Source organism: Lytechinus variegatus, chromosome 4 (assembly GCF_018143015.1).
Source record: "Lytechinus variegatus isolate NC3 chromosome 4, Lvar_3.0, whole genome shotgun sequence".
Taxonomy (NCBI): Eukaryota; Metazoa; Echinodermata; class Echinoidea; order Temnopleuroida; family Toxopneustidae; genus Lytechinus; species Lytechinus variegatus.
This window is the reverse complement of record NC_054743.1, coordinates 35,550,644-35,569,441: the sequence shown is the minus strand read 5'-3', so window position 1 is coordinate 35,569,441 and position 18,798 is coordinate 35,550,644. Positions and strand designations below refer to the sequence as shown.

Sequence of the window (18,798 nt, the reverse complement as noted above, 5' to 3'; positions counted from 1 at the left end):
ATTTGCCATAAGTTGCCTGGATGAGAGCAGTAAGAATAATCTACACTGTCGTAATTTGTTGGAACTGGATTAAAAACCCGGATCACATTTAGCACTTCATAGACCAGCTTTGCGAAACATCCCTACTTGAAAATCACGAGTGAGCCACAAAATATTAAAAAAGGAAAATAATACTATGCAACATTACTTTAGCGCTTAACATAATGTTTCTAAGCGCTGCATACTTAAATATCCAAACAACAATAAATTGCAAATTTGATTACAAGTCAACGATTCAAAGATTGAAACTCTGTTGACGTCCCGAAAGCAAAATATTCGATCGTATTTCAATTTATCTTCATATTTCCACACCTACTTAATAGTTAAAAAAACACCCGGAAGTTGACGATTCGGGTTGCATTATGACAGATAATTATCATGCTCAATGCATCTTGTATACCATCATTAAATAATCACCTCTTGTTCTTATGGTACTACAAATTAAGGAGATTATATTTTTGTACATTTCAATAAAACAATTTTATCAAGTCATATTCACCATGTTCATAGTATGGTTAATATTTTGTTAATTTTTAACAAAAAGGTAGGAGGAAGGGAGAGAGAGAGACAGAGAGGGAGTGAGAGAGAGAGGGGGGAGAAAGGGTGGCGAGGTTGGAAAATGAGTAATATAAGATGGGCTAATTATAATACAACTAGCAGTCACAGATGATAAGACAAGAAGACTATCGTTGACGTCAAAGAGCAGTGTGTGTGTGTGCGTGTGTGGGGGTGCGTGTTGGTGCGAGGATGCATGCGTGTAATCGAATTTTATGTTCAGACGTGTATCAATCAGATATGATTATTTACGTCTATGACCGACCTTTAACGTCACCATCCGAAAGACGTGAACATGGCTCGAACCTTAGACCTCGGCATCAATTCATAACTTTCTTACATAGCTTGAAATGGATTACAGGTGTATGTTACTTCGCCTAAGAGTACTTTACTTCACAGTAACCCTATCATGCATGTAGCTCTTAGGGCGGTTTAGTGACCAATTTGACCACAATTTCCAGGCAAATGACCACTTAATGACGAGTAGTCAAGAATTGCGGGTCATTATTGAATCAACGAGCTGTATACTGAATATTTAATCCACACTATTAGAATATCGCACACTGACCTTAACTCGATTCATTGATTAGTTTATTTTCCCCAAATTATGTTATTACAAGAGAGCTAGAAAATTACGATACGGATCGATTAGACGTACTCAGGGGGCATTTAACACGTCATTTGGCTAATAGACGTACCACTTGGTCCACTTCATAATTTCCACCAGCGCGTGATAATGGTGATGCTCCCGCACCATCCGAATGATTAGTTGAATTAATTCCTAATTTCTTATCTAAACTATGCACAACCCGGTCACAACGCCAGAATGATCTACGAATCGATCGAATCCTGGCCATGCAATTTTCGTTAGATCTTTTCGAGGGAAAGAGCCCACTACCCTCTTATACACGTTGTGTGTATGACTGACCTATATGCCATGCCTTGTAATATGCTATTAAACAGGTAAACGAATGTAATTAATTTACTGATTGTGTACACAAGCCGTTCTTGTATGCTCTGTGACACTAGTTCATCATATCACATCATCTTTATCATAAAAGTACAACATTGAGCACACTAATTGCAAAGCAGCATCACATACACAATACAGGGGCAATTTAATTTCATGGTCAGATGAATATGCAGTGAATTATGACTTCAAAGAGATGCAACCCATCTGAAAAAAAAACATTCACCACAATATCCCCCTCTCCTCCCTCTCTCCATTTCCTATCTCTTACTTCGTCCATCCCCTTCTCTATATCACTATCGATCCTTTAATCATGTTAATAATGATAATAATGTCATATTTTACCCAGGATCGAAGCCACTTCAGTTCTGAAAACTGTTCTCCCAGCGGGCACTGCTTAACATGATAATGGTATTATTACCCCGGCTTTATTTAGCACGGTTACCTTCATCGTGCGCTCGAGCATTAGATGAATTTCTTCCTACCGGGTACCCATTCACCTCACCTGGGTCGAGTGCGGCACAGTGTGGATAAAATGTCTTGCTGAAGGAAAACACGCCATGGCTATAGGATTCGATCCCGCGACCCTCTGTTTGAAAGCGGGAGACTATGTATATTCTTCGGTTGACCACTGGACCACGACACGCCTATACGTCCTTACTTTCTTTTTTTTCTACTCATCTTCTATACGATGAGAGTTTCTTTGAAAGTCACATCCAGATTTTTTTTCTTCAGATTATTACCATACTTAAATGATGACGTGATCCACAATTGCGTAACAGGTCGCCTTTGCTCATTTACCCTTTTTTTAATTCTTGGTTTTCCAGTTTATTTTTATCTTGGCGTGCAACAAGAAGTTCATCGGGACGGGTGATTCTCTGTCTTAGTGGATATAGAGAGGAAACCTTGGTCAAGACTTGTTGTCTTTGCATCATGTTCCTTTTCTTTAATCCCAAAATTTTGGGGCGGACGAATTTGCCCCCCCCCCCCCCCTGTGAAAAATCCTAGGTACACCACTGTAAAGACTCCACTTTGCAAATTATACTACATTTTCAGCTATATACTTTCAGTTTTGTACCGCAGAGATTAACAATGAAACATAATTATATAAATAGACACATGTTTAGTTGTTTACTATTGATAAGACTCTATGGCCCGTATTATGAACTCAGGTTTAAATTATACCCTGGTTTAAAGTTTTGGTTTGTCTATGGATAGCCGATTCGAGAGCAAATTACTAACAGTACACGTCAAATTTATCAACTCATTTGACGCTCAAGTTGCTCATAATATTGCCTGGGAATGATAACTGAAGTATTTTGAAGTATTATTCTTCGTTATGAAAGCAAAAGGAAACAAAATAGTAAACATAACAAATATACAATATAGACAGAAATTTAGAATTTTGGGCTCCCCATAACTTAAACACAGATTTAGGCAGTGGTCTAAGTTAAACCTGACTTCAGAATACGGGCCTATAACAAACGAAAATTGTTGGGTTTTTTTGCAGAAATTGTCTATTGCTACCATTTCTATTCGATACTGAATAGATTCTGATGAACGAAATATAGAAATCTCGAATCAGTTTGATATATCGCATTGTGTTACAGTCACACCAACGTAACCGGCTCCAAACTAGAGTCCGTTTCATCCGTGTGACGCGGGCATCAATCAACTTATATCATTCGCACCTTTCCGCCGTTCATTAAAATCGAAAAGAACTGATAGAAATTTCGTGTTTTCGCTGATTATGTCCTATTTCTTCAGATGCTGATCGATACTGAACGGACTCTCGGGGAGAGATGACTGGGATGATTGAATCTATGCTCTAATTTGAACGGCCGCCCTTCTTGATAGCTAATAAAACGCGAACCAAGTTTGAACAGAGCGGCGACAATGGAAACCCAATTAATTTCATGCCAACTCGAGAATTTCGAAATGACAACATTTCCAATCTCGACGCGAAACGTGATCAAAGTGCCGTGTGTAGCAATTCGTTGTGGACGCTGTAACTTTCGATCACGATAGAACGAACGGATGAAATACACAGTCAGCGTAACTTCACTGACGGAAAATCATCTATATACGACTTTTCACAATATTCGGCGACGGAACTTTCAAGGCAGTATGCCAGAATGGAGTTCATTTTTACATTTACTGAAATCAGGATGTCTGAGTTTAGACCATCGCTCTGCTTTATAAATTTTGTAAAGTTAAATTTCAATTAAAATATCTTATCGGACAAGGAAATATCTGAACGGTAACATGTTTATTTCTCACGTTTCATCGGCGCTTTTCCCATCTTGACATCGAATGTGAAACATTTTTTTAACTTTAAATATAACCGTGATTTTCAGCACATGAAACTGACCTTGCTGAATCGGAGTAGAATTCTGTATTGGATGACATCTGGTATATAAGTTCACCTAAAGGTAATGATTCCCATTTGATTTTATAACTAAAAAAAACATTTTCTGAGCAAGTCGATTCAGAAGACCATTATAAAAAAAGAGACGTAATATTTTGACAAAATTTTACATAATATTTCAAGGAAAACAATCACGTTTGAGTATTTTACTTTCTCCCCTTTTTTCTTGGTCGTGGCATTTTACTGCAGAGGGTAGAGGCCCCAAAGTCTCCCATCTTTATACGACCGTACATGCCTATAAATACTAATGTTGAAAAAACAACAACATAAATTTCGACGTAGATATAGATGAAACATGCATGGAAACATTATTACAAAAGTTTGAAAACAGAAACCAATAAATCATTGTCCCTAATTAACTCATGATTAACATTCCTGTTTTTAAAGTATAAAATCACAGTGAAGGGAAATCTATGACATAATGACCATGATGACTGAAAAAAAAATAACACTATTAAATACATTTAAAAAAGCCTCTAAAAGTTGCTATTAATTCAAAATAGTTTCTGGAATGCAACATAAGAATGAACATCGATTAATCTTAGATTCAAATTAAAAAAAAATCAATTGCAAGTGTTTTACTTTGACAGTTTATTTTCATGATCTTTGTATGAATTATGTTTTTAAATTTTGTTGTAAATATAAAAAATGAAACAAAAACTAAACTTAAAGGAAATTAATATTCTCCCGACTCCCTCCATATCATAGCAAATAAGTATATATACTATGATCAATGCAATTTTAATTTTAAGGTCGACTAACATTACTGCGAAATCATATCAATGTTGCATTCGGATGTTTTTCTCTGATAAAATATTGATGAATAGGTAATGACGAGTGGCGGAATTACAGATTAATAATAGATGATCAAAGTATCGCATGGAATTGGTAAGAAGTATAGCAATATAAGTACGAAAAACATCCTTTGATAGATTGGGCCTACATTATAATGGATTATTTTTAATGTATTATTCATAGGCCGAGAATTTTCCGCGGAAATATTAAGTTAAAGATTTATAGAGGGGAGAACGTCTTCTCTTCCCGTGTATTGCAAGGAATAGACATCATTATTATTGTCAATTTAGTTTTTTTATGAATATGATATTAGTGATGATTATAAATTAAACACCATTTTCTTCCTCATCATTATTTCATCGTCGTCATCATTATGTTATCGTTAGTTTTATTATACTGTCTTTTTCATCATTATTATCGGTATTATTACTTTTATCATTGTTATCTAAACTATTGTCATCGCTGTAAGTACCATTGTTACACTTGTTATTATCTTCCTTAATCTGTTAATTTTCTTTCTAGTATCATTACTATTATTGTATTTATCATTACATAATTTGTAACCTACCACCCCAAAATCACCAATAAGTCGCCAGGTAAGGTTCTCCGTAAATAGCCAAAATAGTAATTTAGTCTCCAAAAACCGAAGATTAAAAAAAAATTATCGAAAAGAACAATTCTTCCTCTTCATACTGTAAAATTTTGAAGTCGTGAAGTTGAATAAAAGAAATGATACAAGAGTTTCTTGGACACTACTTTTTCGGACTGCTTGGAAGTATAAGATTACACAGTATATATGCACATCTCATGCTTGAGTGAACCCCAAACTTCAAACCTTGTTTTCCCCTCATTTTTTAAGCTCTTGCTGAATTTCCTCTGCATCAAACCAAGAACTTGTAATGGTTATTGTTGGTCAATTTTGACATATTTTATGTAATTTTAAAGGTTATGAAATGAATTACAAGCTCAATAAAAATCTCAATATTCATTATGGTCGACCTATTGTTGGTCTTGGGGTGACATGTCACACTTCAATAATTGTTGACAGAATTCCTAACGGTACCATCACTTTCATCACCATCATATCATTATTATGGCTTGTGCTTCGTACTTCAATTCGTATTACATAAAGCCATGGCAGTGCCCCTATATAAGCCTACACTGTAAAAACTGCGGTGTTAAAACTGACACCAATTGGTGTTAATAGAGGACCACATCCTGAGGTGTTAAAATTACACCCTAAATATTAAACATAACACTAAAGAATGTAAATGTAACAACAAAAGTGTTGCATTAACACCTATAGGTGTAAAACTAACACCATCAATTTAACACCGGCGTAAAATAACTGGTGTGGTCCTCTATGTACACCGGTTAACACCACAGTTTTTGCTGTGTATATTATTATCATACTTTTTCATACTTTCTTACGGCAGGCAGGTAAAACAAGCCTTAATAATTATCAATTACTTTAGCTGACTCTCTTCTCCATATAATAATTATGGTTCTCTTAAGATAAAACAGTAGTGGAAAAAAAATCCACTCAAACTATTTCAATATGTTAATATCTAATATGTTAATATCCAATATGTTCATATCTAATAAAGATTGCCTCTTCAATTCAACAGAGTCGTGAAAATTTTTAAAAATTATGAAGTATTTAATTTTTTTAATAAAGTGGCATGTACAAGAAGAATGGATACGCTTTGTTAATCAACAAAGGATCTGGCTAGAGTTATTCTGCGAGGGACCTTGATGATAATGGTGAATGCCATATATTTTTCGTAAGGACCTGCATAGGAGACCCTTTTTATTATCTATAGTAGATAGAGATTCCATTCGACTTGGTAAGGAAATGTGTAGCTTAGAGTTTTATTTTTGTTTGACTGAAAATTAGAGAATTAGTGCAGTTAGGCAGCCAGCTGACCGATAGCTATATAGGCTCTATCCGCGGGACCTGCAGTGAAACAAAAGAATTCCCAATAAATCTCCGACGTATATAGTATGTTAATATCTATGGTAGATTGATGTTTCCTATGAATTAATTGGTAAAAAAAATAATTTAATAACATGTTTCATCTTACTGATATTGAAATATGACTGAAAATTAGACAAAAAGAGGACCGAGGGAGCTACCGTTTGTAAGAAAAAAGCATTCCCTATGAACCTCTGATCTACAAAGTATGTTACTATCAGTGGTAGATTGACATTTTGATCGGTATAAAGGAATGTGTAGTTTGGTGGGGTTTTTATTCTTAATGATATTATAAAAATGTAACAGGAACCCCCCCCCCGACCGATGACCTAAGGCTTTATCCGAAGGACCTATTAAGATGTGTAGTAAAGAAAATTTCTGATGAATCTCTGACGTACATTGTGTGTTAATATCTACAGTAGATTGATGTTTTCTTTGACTGAATAATCGGAAAAAAATGTTTTGTAATTATCATGCTATGAAAACATGACTGCTGATTAGTAATCTGCTAATGGACAGATGATATTATCTTCTCTCCGAGAGACTGACAGCGGTAAGGATCAATGCATGTTTAATCCGCTATGTAGACATCTGAAGTAGATTGACAATTCCTTAAACTAAATCGGTTAAGAATTTTTTGGTTCAGTCGTAAGCTGTTTAGTACTTATATGCTATGAAAACGTGACTGTTGATTAGTAAACTGCCAATGGACAGATGGCCATTATAGCTTCTCTTCGAGGGACTGTCAGCGGTAAGGAATAATTCTCTTCATAGTAGGTTAATATCTATAGTAGATTAAGAGTTAATTTAAAATATGAATGGGGACAAAACTTTGCAGATAAGTGGTGTGCATTATCAACTGAAAACTGGATAATTAGTTAATGAGTATACCAACGAGGGAAATGAAATGACGGATCGGAAGTTTTATCAGATAACTTCCATAGTAATAGTCAGACACCTGTGCTCATCCAATCAAAAGTATTAAGGAAATTAAGGAAAGTCACGAAAGAGAGCATTTCATGAAGGGACGTTTTATTCGTCAAGTCCTATTTTATCTGTATAACTTAACCATAGTAACAGTCCTTTTCAGCCAATTGAAATCAAGGAAAGTTGTCAGACCACAAATTTGATCAAAATGCTCCCCAGATCTGTCAGCTTAATTGTTAGACGACAAGTTCTCCTGAATTCCGATGTCTTAAGGTCCTTTCCGAGGGACCTATAGTGGTAAGCATGTACCAAAAGTCACCTGTGTATTGACTTCGTTTCAAACCCCCATATATTTCAGGTTCTTATACGGACAATTTTCTTGTAAGGCTAAAGCCTTACAAGAAGCCTTACAAGAAATGTAAGGCTAAAGCCTTACAAGAAATGAAGCGTGGTAAAGCACCAGGCAGCGATGAGGTGCTGGTGGATGTCCTTAAAGATGGAGGCGATGTCATCTTAGAACAGCTGGCCAAGCTGTTTACACTCTGTTTAGTAAAAACACAAACACCAGACAGCTGGAACAATGCAATCATAATCCTCATCCACAAGAAAGAAGACATAAAGGATATTAAAAAATATAGGCCAATTAGCTTACTTTCAAACACCTACAAATTATTTACAAAAGTTCTAACAAACAGAATCACTGGAACTCTAGATTTTAATCAACCGAGGGAACAAGCCGGATTCAGAAGTGGTTTCTCTACTACAGACCATCTCCACACACTAAACCAATTATTAGAGAAGACTTACGAATACAGACAACCCTTGTGTGTGGCATTTGTAGACTTTGCACAAGCTTTTGATAGTGTAGAATTTCAGGCAGTAATAACAGCCTTACAGGTACAAGGTGTGCACCATAGCTACATTAAACTAATTCAGGAAATGTATAGCCAAGCAACTGCAACCATTCACCTGCACAAAGACAGTGATGAATTCCCCATTAACAGAGGAGTGCGACAGGGAGATACCATTTCACCCAAACTGTTCAACGCTGCACTGGAGGAAATAATACGTAAAATAGACTGGGAAAGTACAGGGCTAAATATTGATGGCGAGTGTCTCCATCACCTAAGGTTTGCCGATGATATCATTCTAATCACTGATGATGGCCTCAAGCTAGAAAATATGCTTAACGATCTCAACACTGAAAGTAACAAAGTAGGGCTGAAGATCAACATGAAAAAGACAAAAGTAATGTTCAACAAATTTGCTACGGAGCAAAGAATCATAATGGATAATTCTGAAATCGAGAGAGTAGATCATTATATCTACCTTGGGCAACATGTCAGAATGGATCATGAACAACTAGAAGAAGTTAAAAGGAGGACAAGAGCTGGATGGATCGCTTTTGGGAATTTCAATGACATTATGAAGAGCAATATGCCAATTTGCCTTAAAAGAAAAGTCTTTAATCAATGTGTTATACCGGCAATGACCTATGGTTCCGAAACCTGGTCTGTAACAAAGAAAATGGAACAGAAATTAAAAACCACTCAACACAGTATGGAACGTATAATGCTAGGGATATCAAAACGCGATAGGAAAACCATACAATGGATTAGGAGCCAGACTAAAGTAATAGACATAATCAAAGCAATTAAATCAATGAAATGGAGATGGGCTGGCCACCTTGCAAGATCACATGATAATAGGTGGACCAAACGCATCACAGAATGGAGACCATGGCTAGGATCACGAAATCGGGGAGACAGAAATTGAGATGGAGTGACGAGCTCACAAAATTCATTGGTATAAATTGGATTGCGTCAGCACAAGACAAGCACCTTTGGCACCAACTTGAGGAGGCCTTCGCCCTGCAGTGGGCTGAACATGGCTGATATGATGATGATGATACGGACAATATGGACATTTCGAAACCATAGTCACTAATTGTACTCAAAGAAGCGCGGGAACTTAGAAGATTACGCATCAGTTTGATAGGCCTATGTGATGACGGGTTTCCATGTGAATGTAGCCTAGGCATGCACTATCCACCGCCGAAGATTTGCTATCGCGCCTCCTAACCTCGTTTTCATAAATCTTTTCGTCACAGTAAATGCAGTATTTATATGACAAATTTAAAATTAGCCAATCAAAGGTCGTCATTTCAGTAGCTTATAACAATTATCGTAATTTCTTACTATAGTGATTTTTTGAAAATGAGACCCGAGACCCTCCTCCAGACAAGCTCCAGATTGCAGAAATTATGTTTACTTTTTTTTATTTTCACCCAGACAATCAGCTACATGGAGCCGTTTACACAAAGCAATGCGATTAATCTTAGGATTTATTTGTACAATGCATTATGCTGATCATAATGGGAAAAAATCGAAGACATAAAAATGTACAATCAATTGCAAAGCTTCGTTTTACTGGGGTCCCAAGAGCTTCGGCCAACAGAGTGATTGATCTCTCTTTAATAATGTATGTTCATTTACGGTGCGCCACAACAAACAATGTGAGATGTTTTTCATTTTCATAAAAGACCTCTAAAATAAATAGGAGGAAGTCCATCTTGTGAAAAAACAATCGAAATGCCCGCTTTCCAATGATTTTACCCACTGTATAATCATTCTATGTATGATATGTTTTAATGGGAGTATTGCAAGCCCCCCCCCCCCGCCCTAACAAATATAGATAAGTGAATATAGAGTTTTACTAACTGTCCATCGAGGACGATAAATAGGTCTACACCAGTTTCGGTAGAATAATATCCTAAGAACCTTAAAAAGAGCAAAGAGAGAGAGAGAGGGGGGGGGGGCGATGATTACAACAATGATGATGAAGATGATGATAATTACGGTGATGATGAAGTTAATAATGACGACGACGATGATAAGGTGATGACAATGATGATTGTGAAGGTGACGACGATGATGGATATGGTGGTGATGATGATGATGATGACGATGAAGATGACGACGATGATGACGGTGACGACAATGATGGTGATGATAAAAATGGTGAAAGATACGATGATGATGGTGATTATGTAAAAGATTATGATGGTGACGATGATGATGGTCATGAAAATGTCAGGGATGAGACGGATGTTACTAAATTTGTCATCACTCCAAAAAAGGAACATAAACCTTACTTTTGAGGAGAGGGGAAATGGGCGCACCTGTACTTGCCGAGTTATAATTGGTGTACAACAATATAGGGCACATGTTCATGTGTTTCCTTTGTATCCGTTCCAGACTTAAATCAAAATTACTAAAATTATAAATCGTTCTGGGATGTTTTTTCATTATTATGGTTGGCAAAACATGCATGTCTTCTCGAACGAACGGAATATAATAAAAGGCCAATGATTATTATTATGAAAGGCTAAATGTTTGCTGAATATTCTCTTGAAGTTTAAACTACGTACCCAAAATATAAAAACATTGAAAATGAATGGAAAAAAAAAACAAGAAGAAGCATATATCCCCCCCTAAAGTTGGCCAGTATAAGGCTGCAGCTTCGAAAATAAACTGGGGAAGAAGCAATTCGCTGCAAGCAATTAAAACCCGTAATCGACCCGTATTTATGATTTCATGCCGAACTGCTCAATAATTGTCGAGGCGGACATACACCTTGGTTCTGAAAATATCAGGTCAAAACTCGGGGAATCATGTCGCAGTAGAATCTGCGCTAAATAATATTGATACTATACCGCCACTAATTTAAATTATACGCGCCCACAAAAGATGCAATTTATTGTAAAAATCAAGAGTGTAACTGCCAGCCTATGCCAAACAATGTATAAGAAAGACAATCAATCTTTATGTTATACTGAATAATATATATTTTCAATGTCACACCCGCACACACACCCACACACACACCCTCACACACATCTAGCGCCGATGTAACCGCCTGCTGATTCTTACATGTCTGATGAAGCTAAAAAAAAGTTTGTTTTTAAAAAATCGTGATTATTTTTTTGTATCAAACTTTTAGAAAATAAAATCAAGAATAAATTTGCTCTATTTTTCTCTATTGATTCAAACGGAGTTGCAGAGGAGAAGGGGAACGAACTGTGTGCGGACTGTCATTAAGTGTGAATAGTTAGTCTTAAAATGTACCTTTCAGACATTCAGAGAATAATTTAGCCGATAATTTCATTTTGTATAAAGAAAATAAAATTTCTCTACAGTAAAAGTGGTGTTAATAGATAACTGGTAACATAATTATTGCGATATGAGTGTAATAAATAATGCATTGGTGCATTATCATTCAAGTGGGTATATGTTACAAGACTATACTGCTGAGAAAGATGCATTATGGGTTTTTATCCTGGTCAGATATGAGTAGCTAAGGACTTGAGGTGGCGCCTGGTTCATATTTGCTTTAAGGAAGTGATGAGCTCTGTTATCTAAAGTGAAAAAAGGAGAAGGAACTCGATGAAGCAAAGTTGATATCCCCATTCATCAAAATTAATATCCACATTCGCATAGATATAAAAATATTGGTGGGAATAAATTGTGGTCAGTAATCTTCAGGCACCGACCTGTATTTCTCATCGAACATGGCATGATAATTATCTCGGCCAAGGTGTCTTTCCAAACGACAGATTTTGGCCATGAAAATCAAATTTAGAATTTCATCTCCATGTTTTGATTGATTGGAGGGAGCATAGTTCGGTTCTAAACTGGGATTTGGATGAGTCAATTCGATCGCTTTCCCGACAGAGTTCGCGATTGATTCAAGCAGGCCACAGCGTATACATATAACGTATACATTGGTATACTAATTAATAACTCATTTCCTGAAGTTTCAGGAAAATGTTTCAAAGCTAAAGAGTTAAAGCTGTTTCGAAAATAATTTACCCGTATTTAAGATTATTTTCAGCAGGATAATTTTGATATGAGGGTCATTTATGTAAGATTATTTTCAGAATCATATTTTTGGACTATGCGTCAGTGTTCTACAACTCTTTACATTTTAAGCATTAATCGCTTATTCTTTGAGAAGTAAGAACCTGTATACCGTGTAATACACACCGCTTTTAAGATCTTTATTTTTTGCGATATATAGATAGGGATATTTTATACACTTGACTGAAAACATTTCTTATTTGCATGTCCCGAGTTCAGTCTTTATTTATTTCTCATTTTGTAACCCACTGGATGGTGGCCTCAAAACGCTTGGGGAAAAGACTTTTCCATTTTAGTTTCAGCTTTGCATGCGTCGCGCGATCTTTCACACCTCATTTATCCATTAAGTTTTTATACCAACAAGTTGGGACCCCAATATGCGTTGGTGATTTAATCTTACCCATTATTCAATTTTCAATAAATGAAAGATGTAACCATGGAAACAGCAACCGAGAAAGTACTTCTAGTTCTGATGAACGGCCCTTTTTGCAAGATAGTACATAATAAATGTCACTTGGGTAATCTACTGGAGATGTCACACATGATCGATAGCCTTTTGATGTCGATGACGCCGACGTAGTGTATAAGTGTGGCCAGTCGTTTTCTCCTTTAATCCGATTTCCTGATATCAAGCATTTCTTTCTTGAAGTCAATTAATGCACTTCGTTAACACAAAGCATCAATAAAAATTCTAGATGTGACAAAATCACTTTTGTGTTGTAAACAAAAGGCATTTCTTGATATGAAGAAATAGGATTTCATTTAACAAAATGGCTTGACATCTACGAGCGTCGACAATTTGGCGAAAACATTCACTGCTGAATGATATGCGTTGTGTAAACTAAAATAACAACGGTGTCTATCAAAGTTCTGGGCTCTGTAACACAAATACCAATGACCAATCAAGATCATCGTTGCATGCGCACTCTATTTAAAATACTGACCGGGAGCCAATCAGTGCGGCTCTTTCATATTTGCAATTCATCCTATACCTTTGTGTTTACGGAGCCCTGATGTGACAGCTCCTTCACAACGTAGCAGGCAATATTCATTATAATATCATTACGTGACGCCGGTGAGCGTTATTTTTTCTCTATATCAGGTGAAGAATTACTAACGATACAAGATCTTCTGTAAACAAACTCTCAGCTTCAAATTTGTTTGATTAATAATTTCCCTCTTTCAAACACAATGTGTTGAAAGGAAAATTGATTTAGGCGTCAACTGTAGCACTTATAATTGCGATATCGTGGTTTGTATTGATAAGTGCGGGATGAGGATGAGGTGGTTTGGGGATTAGGGAGGAATAAGGCGGTGATTGCGGAATGGGAAGGGACAGTCGGGGGATAAGAAAGGGGTGGTTGGGGTGTTGAGTAAGGGACGCACCATAATGTACCCGGGGGGGGGCTGGAAGTTTGGGTTGATGCAATTCTTTTCCTTTCTTCTTAGAGTAATTTTTTTTCCTTAGTCCATTGAGACAATTTTTATTGCACCTTTCAGACGGTTTGTCAGTGTACCAATTTTTATTTTTTATTTTATTATTATTTTTTTTTGGGGGGGGAGGGAGACTCCTCCCCCCCCCCCGGATAATGGTGAGTCCCTAAGGGGTGGTTGTGGGAGGAGAGCAGTGGCTTATAGGGGAAAACTTGTTGCGCGGGGGAAAATATTCCTGACAACACTGTAAAAAAAAATAGGGAGTAAAATTTTTAACAGCACGAGGGTACTTATGTGTCCAGCCAATTTTGGGCAGTGTTCTACTCTTTGATTATTGAAGGCTCTACATGTTTCTTATGCTTATTTTGTTTTACAGAATCCCGGATCCTACTCCGGTCTAAAAGGCTCATGAATAAATGTTCAGAATTTGAAACAACGACAACGAAAAGACATGTCAATAAAGCCTTACCTTGACCTTACCATAACCTGAATTTCTCTGACCTCATATCTTCAGCTCGTTTCTTTGATTAATATTGTCATTAAACAAACAATTAATTGCCCTTCTCTTGTAGCAAATCGATTTCTTCGTTTGATCAGAGAGTCAGAACCAGCGCAATATAGATTTTCAATTTGTAAACGCCACTCAATCACAAGAATATCCAATAATTATTTCGTAGCAAAGTCTTAATGGCGTTCGGAGTAACTGACTCATGATTATTGACTGTCCCTGAAAAATAATAATTAATATTTCTGACGACCTTTTGGCGAAGTTGACTCGTTCCTTTTTTTTTGTTGTTGTTGCTAATGACGGGACTTTGAAATGTATGAATGAAAACGCGTTTCACTATACTTTTTTTTTCATTTTCACCGAGTTACAAAGATACAGATGTAATCTTCAGAATGAGATGGTTCTTTCAACATGCAGTATATCGTAATCACATGTTAGGATCCACGGGGAGGGGGGGGGGGCTCATGTCCCCTGGACTTCATGATGACCTTTTCCTTATTTCGGGGGGTGGGGTGGGGTGAGATATACGCGACAATTTTTTTTGTGTGATATATGCCTAATCGTTTTGGGAGTCATGTCGTCGACAATGATTTAATTTATTGGTAACGAAAACCCTTTCAAACCCCCTTTTTGTCTGGCCATTCTTAATTATGGATATATTGTTGTATACTCATGTAAACTTAAGAATTCCCTTAGCCTTGGAAATCAGAAAAGAGGAACAGTTCCCTAGTTTCATCGCTTGGATGCATGTTGTACAGCGTGTCCCACAAAATGCTGAAACTTTTTTTCTTTTCGGGGAGGAGGTAGTTGGGTGGGAGTAAGCAAACTGATAGTGATTTTTTTCTTTCTCCTTTCCTTCTTTCTTTTTTTCTACCTTTTCTTTTCTTTCTTCCTTCCTTTCCCCTTTTTTGTCTTTTTTTTCTGTTCTCACGTTCCTCCCCCTATGACTCTCTCTCTCTCTTTTATTTGGTCCCCACGGAAGACCAGCCGCACATATAATTGGTGCAGCTGAATATGGTTTATCCAACCGTCTTTTGTCTTAAGTTTGATTTTTTTAATCTGTTAACTTCTTTTTTTTAAATCAATGTTTAGAATTTATTTCAATATGTTACTCCTTGGATCTCTTTACATGTATATATATGGGTATGTATTCTTTTATGACGGAAATAATAACAAGTAAAATTTACCAAATCATTTTGTATATGATTTTTGTTTTATACAACTGGCATAAATTTCATGCGATATTGTTTATTGAACACAAAGATGTGAGCCTTCTTTCAGAACTCATCACCTCTCAGTCCAAATTTAGTTATTACGTTGAATAAAGTAAGTAGTCCAATTATGACTTCATTCACTCTTATTTTATTTTATGAGAGTTTGGGCCCACATCGTGCGGGCCCATGCTTAAGGGTCAAGTCCACCTCAGAAAAATGTTGATTCGAATCAATAGAGAAAAATCAGACAAGCACAATAATGAAAATTTCATCAAAATCGGATGTCAAATAAGAAAGTTATGACATTTCAAATTTCCACTTATTTTCAACAAAATAGTTATGTGAACGAGCCAGGTACATCCAAATGAGAGAGTCGATGATGTCACTCACTCACAATTTCTTTTGTTTTTTATTGTTTGAATTATACACTATTTCAATTCTTACGAATTTGACGATTAGGACCTCCTTGCCTGAAGCACAAAATGTTAAAATAATGGAATTCCAAGTATTCAAGGAGGAATGAAACTTCATTTCACATGACAATGACGATAAAATAAAAATATTTCATATTTCATACAATAAAATACAAAAGAAATAGTGAGTGAGTGATGTCATCGACTCTCTCATTTGGCTGTAACTGGCTCGTTCATATAACTAATTTGTTAAAAATAAGCGGAACTTTGAAATGTCATAACTTTCTTATTTACATCCGATTTTGATGAAATTTTCAGCATTGTGCTTGTCTGATTTTTCCTCTTTTTATTCAAATCAAGTTTTTGTTTGGGTGGATTTGTCCTTTAAATGAAAAGAATGAGATTTAGGAAAATTGACAAATATCTTTAATAAAACATGAACAAAATTTATGAACGATACAAATAATATAATATTGTAACTTTAATATCATACCAATAAAAAGTGCCATTAACATATTTTTATGGGACACTCTTTACAACTACAACATCTGAATATAGATGTGAGGTGTTTGAATTTTCTCTTCAAAGAGGCTACGATGTCAATGCTGGCATACTTTGGAAAATTGGAAAACCTTTCAAAATCAAGACGAAATCCCCCCAAAAAAATCCAGAACATACAATTTTACATTATCCGATGTTAGCCGTCCAGATGTATATATTCATTTTGAATATTTACTCAAACATCATGGACATCATCTTTCTTGCAAATCTAAAGAGCAAATATACATTTTTCTCTCTGTCTCTCTTTCTTGATAAATGCAAACTTTTTTTCTCAAGAATGTTTTATCGGGTTTGCATGCTTCCAGATAATTTTCTTTTCCTCGTATTCCAAAATTGCACATTTTTCTCCGTACAAGAATACATTATCAGGATTAACACGCAAGCGGACAGTTTGAAATACTTTCTATCGGGGTTGACATGCTACAAGGCAGGTTTTTTGTTTGTTTTTGTCTCCTTTTTTTATCACAAACTATGTTTTTCTCCTTTTCTACAGGAATGGTTATCGGGGTTGACATGCAAGCATACAGTTTGACCTACTATCTATTGCCGAGAAAGTTCCATTCAAAAATAGAACATTTTTTAAATTAGATTTTAATCTAAAAAAAAGCACAGAAAAAATATTTTAACTCCTTATTTTCTGATGGGTACTTGGACCACGTGGGCAATGTTTTTTGAAGGTTATTAGTAACTCAACGGACTGAATCAAACGAAAGTTGGTGTTGACCCAATCAGGCATTTCTGACTTGCATTTTGATTTTTCAGTTATACGCTAAAATGCAGCTTGACGCGTTGGGACCGGGACCCTATACTTACAAGTAGGCATTTCTTTGACTAACAAATATTTCAGTGATAATCTGTGGTTTAATAAGCTGAAAACAATATTTTATTCGATTTTAGTTATTTTCTTTTTATGAATTCAAGTCAAAATTCAAGCGCAATTCGGATTGGTCGAAAATGAAATGACGTATGCTTTTTTTAATTGCATTTGATTGCAACTCTTTCGGCAACACCTACTTGAAAGGACACAGTGTGTTCACAGTGTGGAACAGAATGTGAAATCACATTCACACTGTTAAATTTGAGCATTTCAACACACATTCACTCCATACACTTATCACTATTGGACAGAACACAGTGTCCCACAGTGTGGGCCACAGTGTGGGCCACAGTGTGTTCACAGTGTGGAACACAATGTATACCCTTCACACTGTTAAATTTGAGCATTTCAACACACATTCATTCCATACACTTATCCCTATTGGACAGAACATAGTGTCCCACGGTGTGTGCCACAGTGTGTTCACAGTGTGGAACGCAATGTGAAATCACCTTCACACTGTTAATTTTGAGCATGTCAACAGTGTGAATCACACATTCACATAGTCAGCCATGTGAACACGCTGTGAACAGTCACACTGTCAAAGTGTCCACAGTGTGATAATATCTTCACACTGTTGAATTTCAGCTTTTCAACAGTGTATATCACATATTCACAAATATAGTGGACCATGTGCACACCGTCTGTGAACAGTCACACTGTCAAGGTGTCCACAGTATGAAAAAAATCCTCACACTGTTGAGTTTGAGCATTTCAACAGTGTGAATCGCATATTCACATATATAGTCGAACGAGTGTACAGCATGATATAGTGGACCATGTGCACACCGTCTGTGAACAGCCACACTGTCAAGGTGTCCACAGTGTGAAAATATCTTCACACTGTTGAGTTTGAGCATTTGACCAGTGTGAACAATAGTATTTTCACATAGTCCGCCATGTGAACACACTGTGATCACACTTTGTGAATCTGTGTTCTTTCCAGCCACAGCAAGGACGTTTAAGGATTTTCTAGTTTGATAATTTTGGTTTTTGAATAAAAGCTGAACTGTGCGCATTCGTCTAATATTAATCAATTTACTGTTCAAGCTTAGCGGTTTGTCAAATAAAAAGTTCAAAGTGATCAATATATCTGGTCGTGTCTTTTTAAAACATCTGCCGGTATTGAAGCCTGCAGATGGTATCCTTAAGGAAATTCACATGTCCGGTTGAAAATATTTTG

General features: G+C 36.2%; 1 protein-coding gene across 1 annotated transcript in view; it reads left to right on the top strand.

Annotated features, from left to right (window-relative positions):
- The first annotated feature begins 3,544 nt into the window (after positions 1–3,544).
- LOC121413932 (beta-4C adrenergic receptor-like) overlaps positions 3,545–18,798 on the top strand; it is a 29,175-nt gene continuing 13,921 nt past the window's right edge. The window contains exon 1 of the mRNA XM_041606946.1: positions 3,545–3,996. The gene's annotated coding sequence lies outside the window, so the exon portion shown is untranslated. The remainder of the gene's footprint in view (positions 3,997–18,798) is intronic.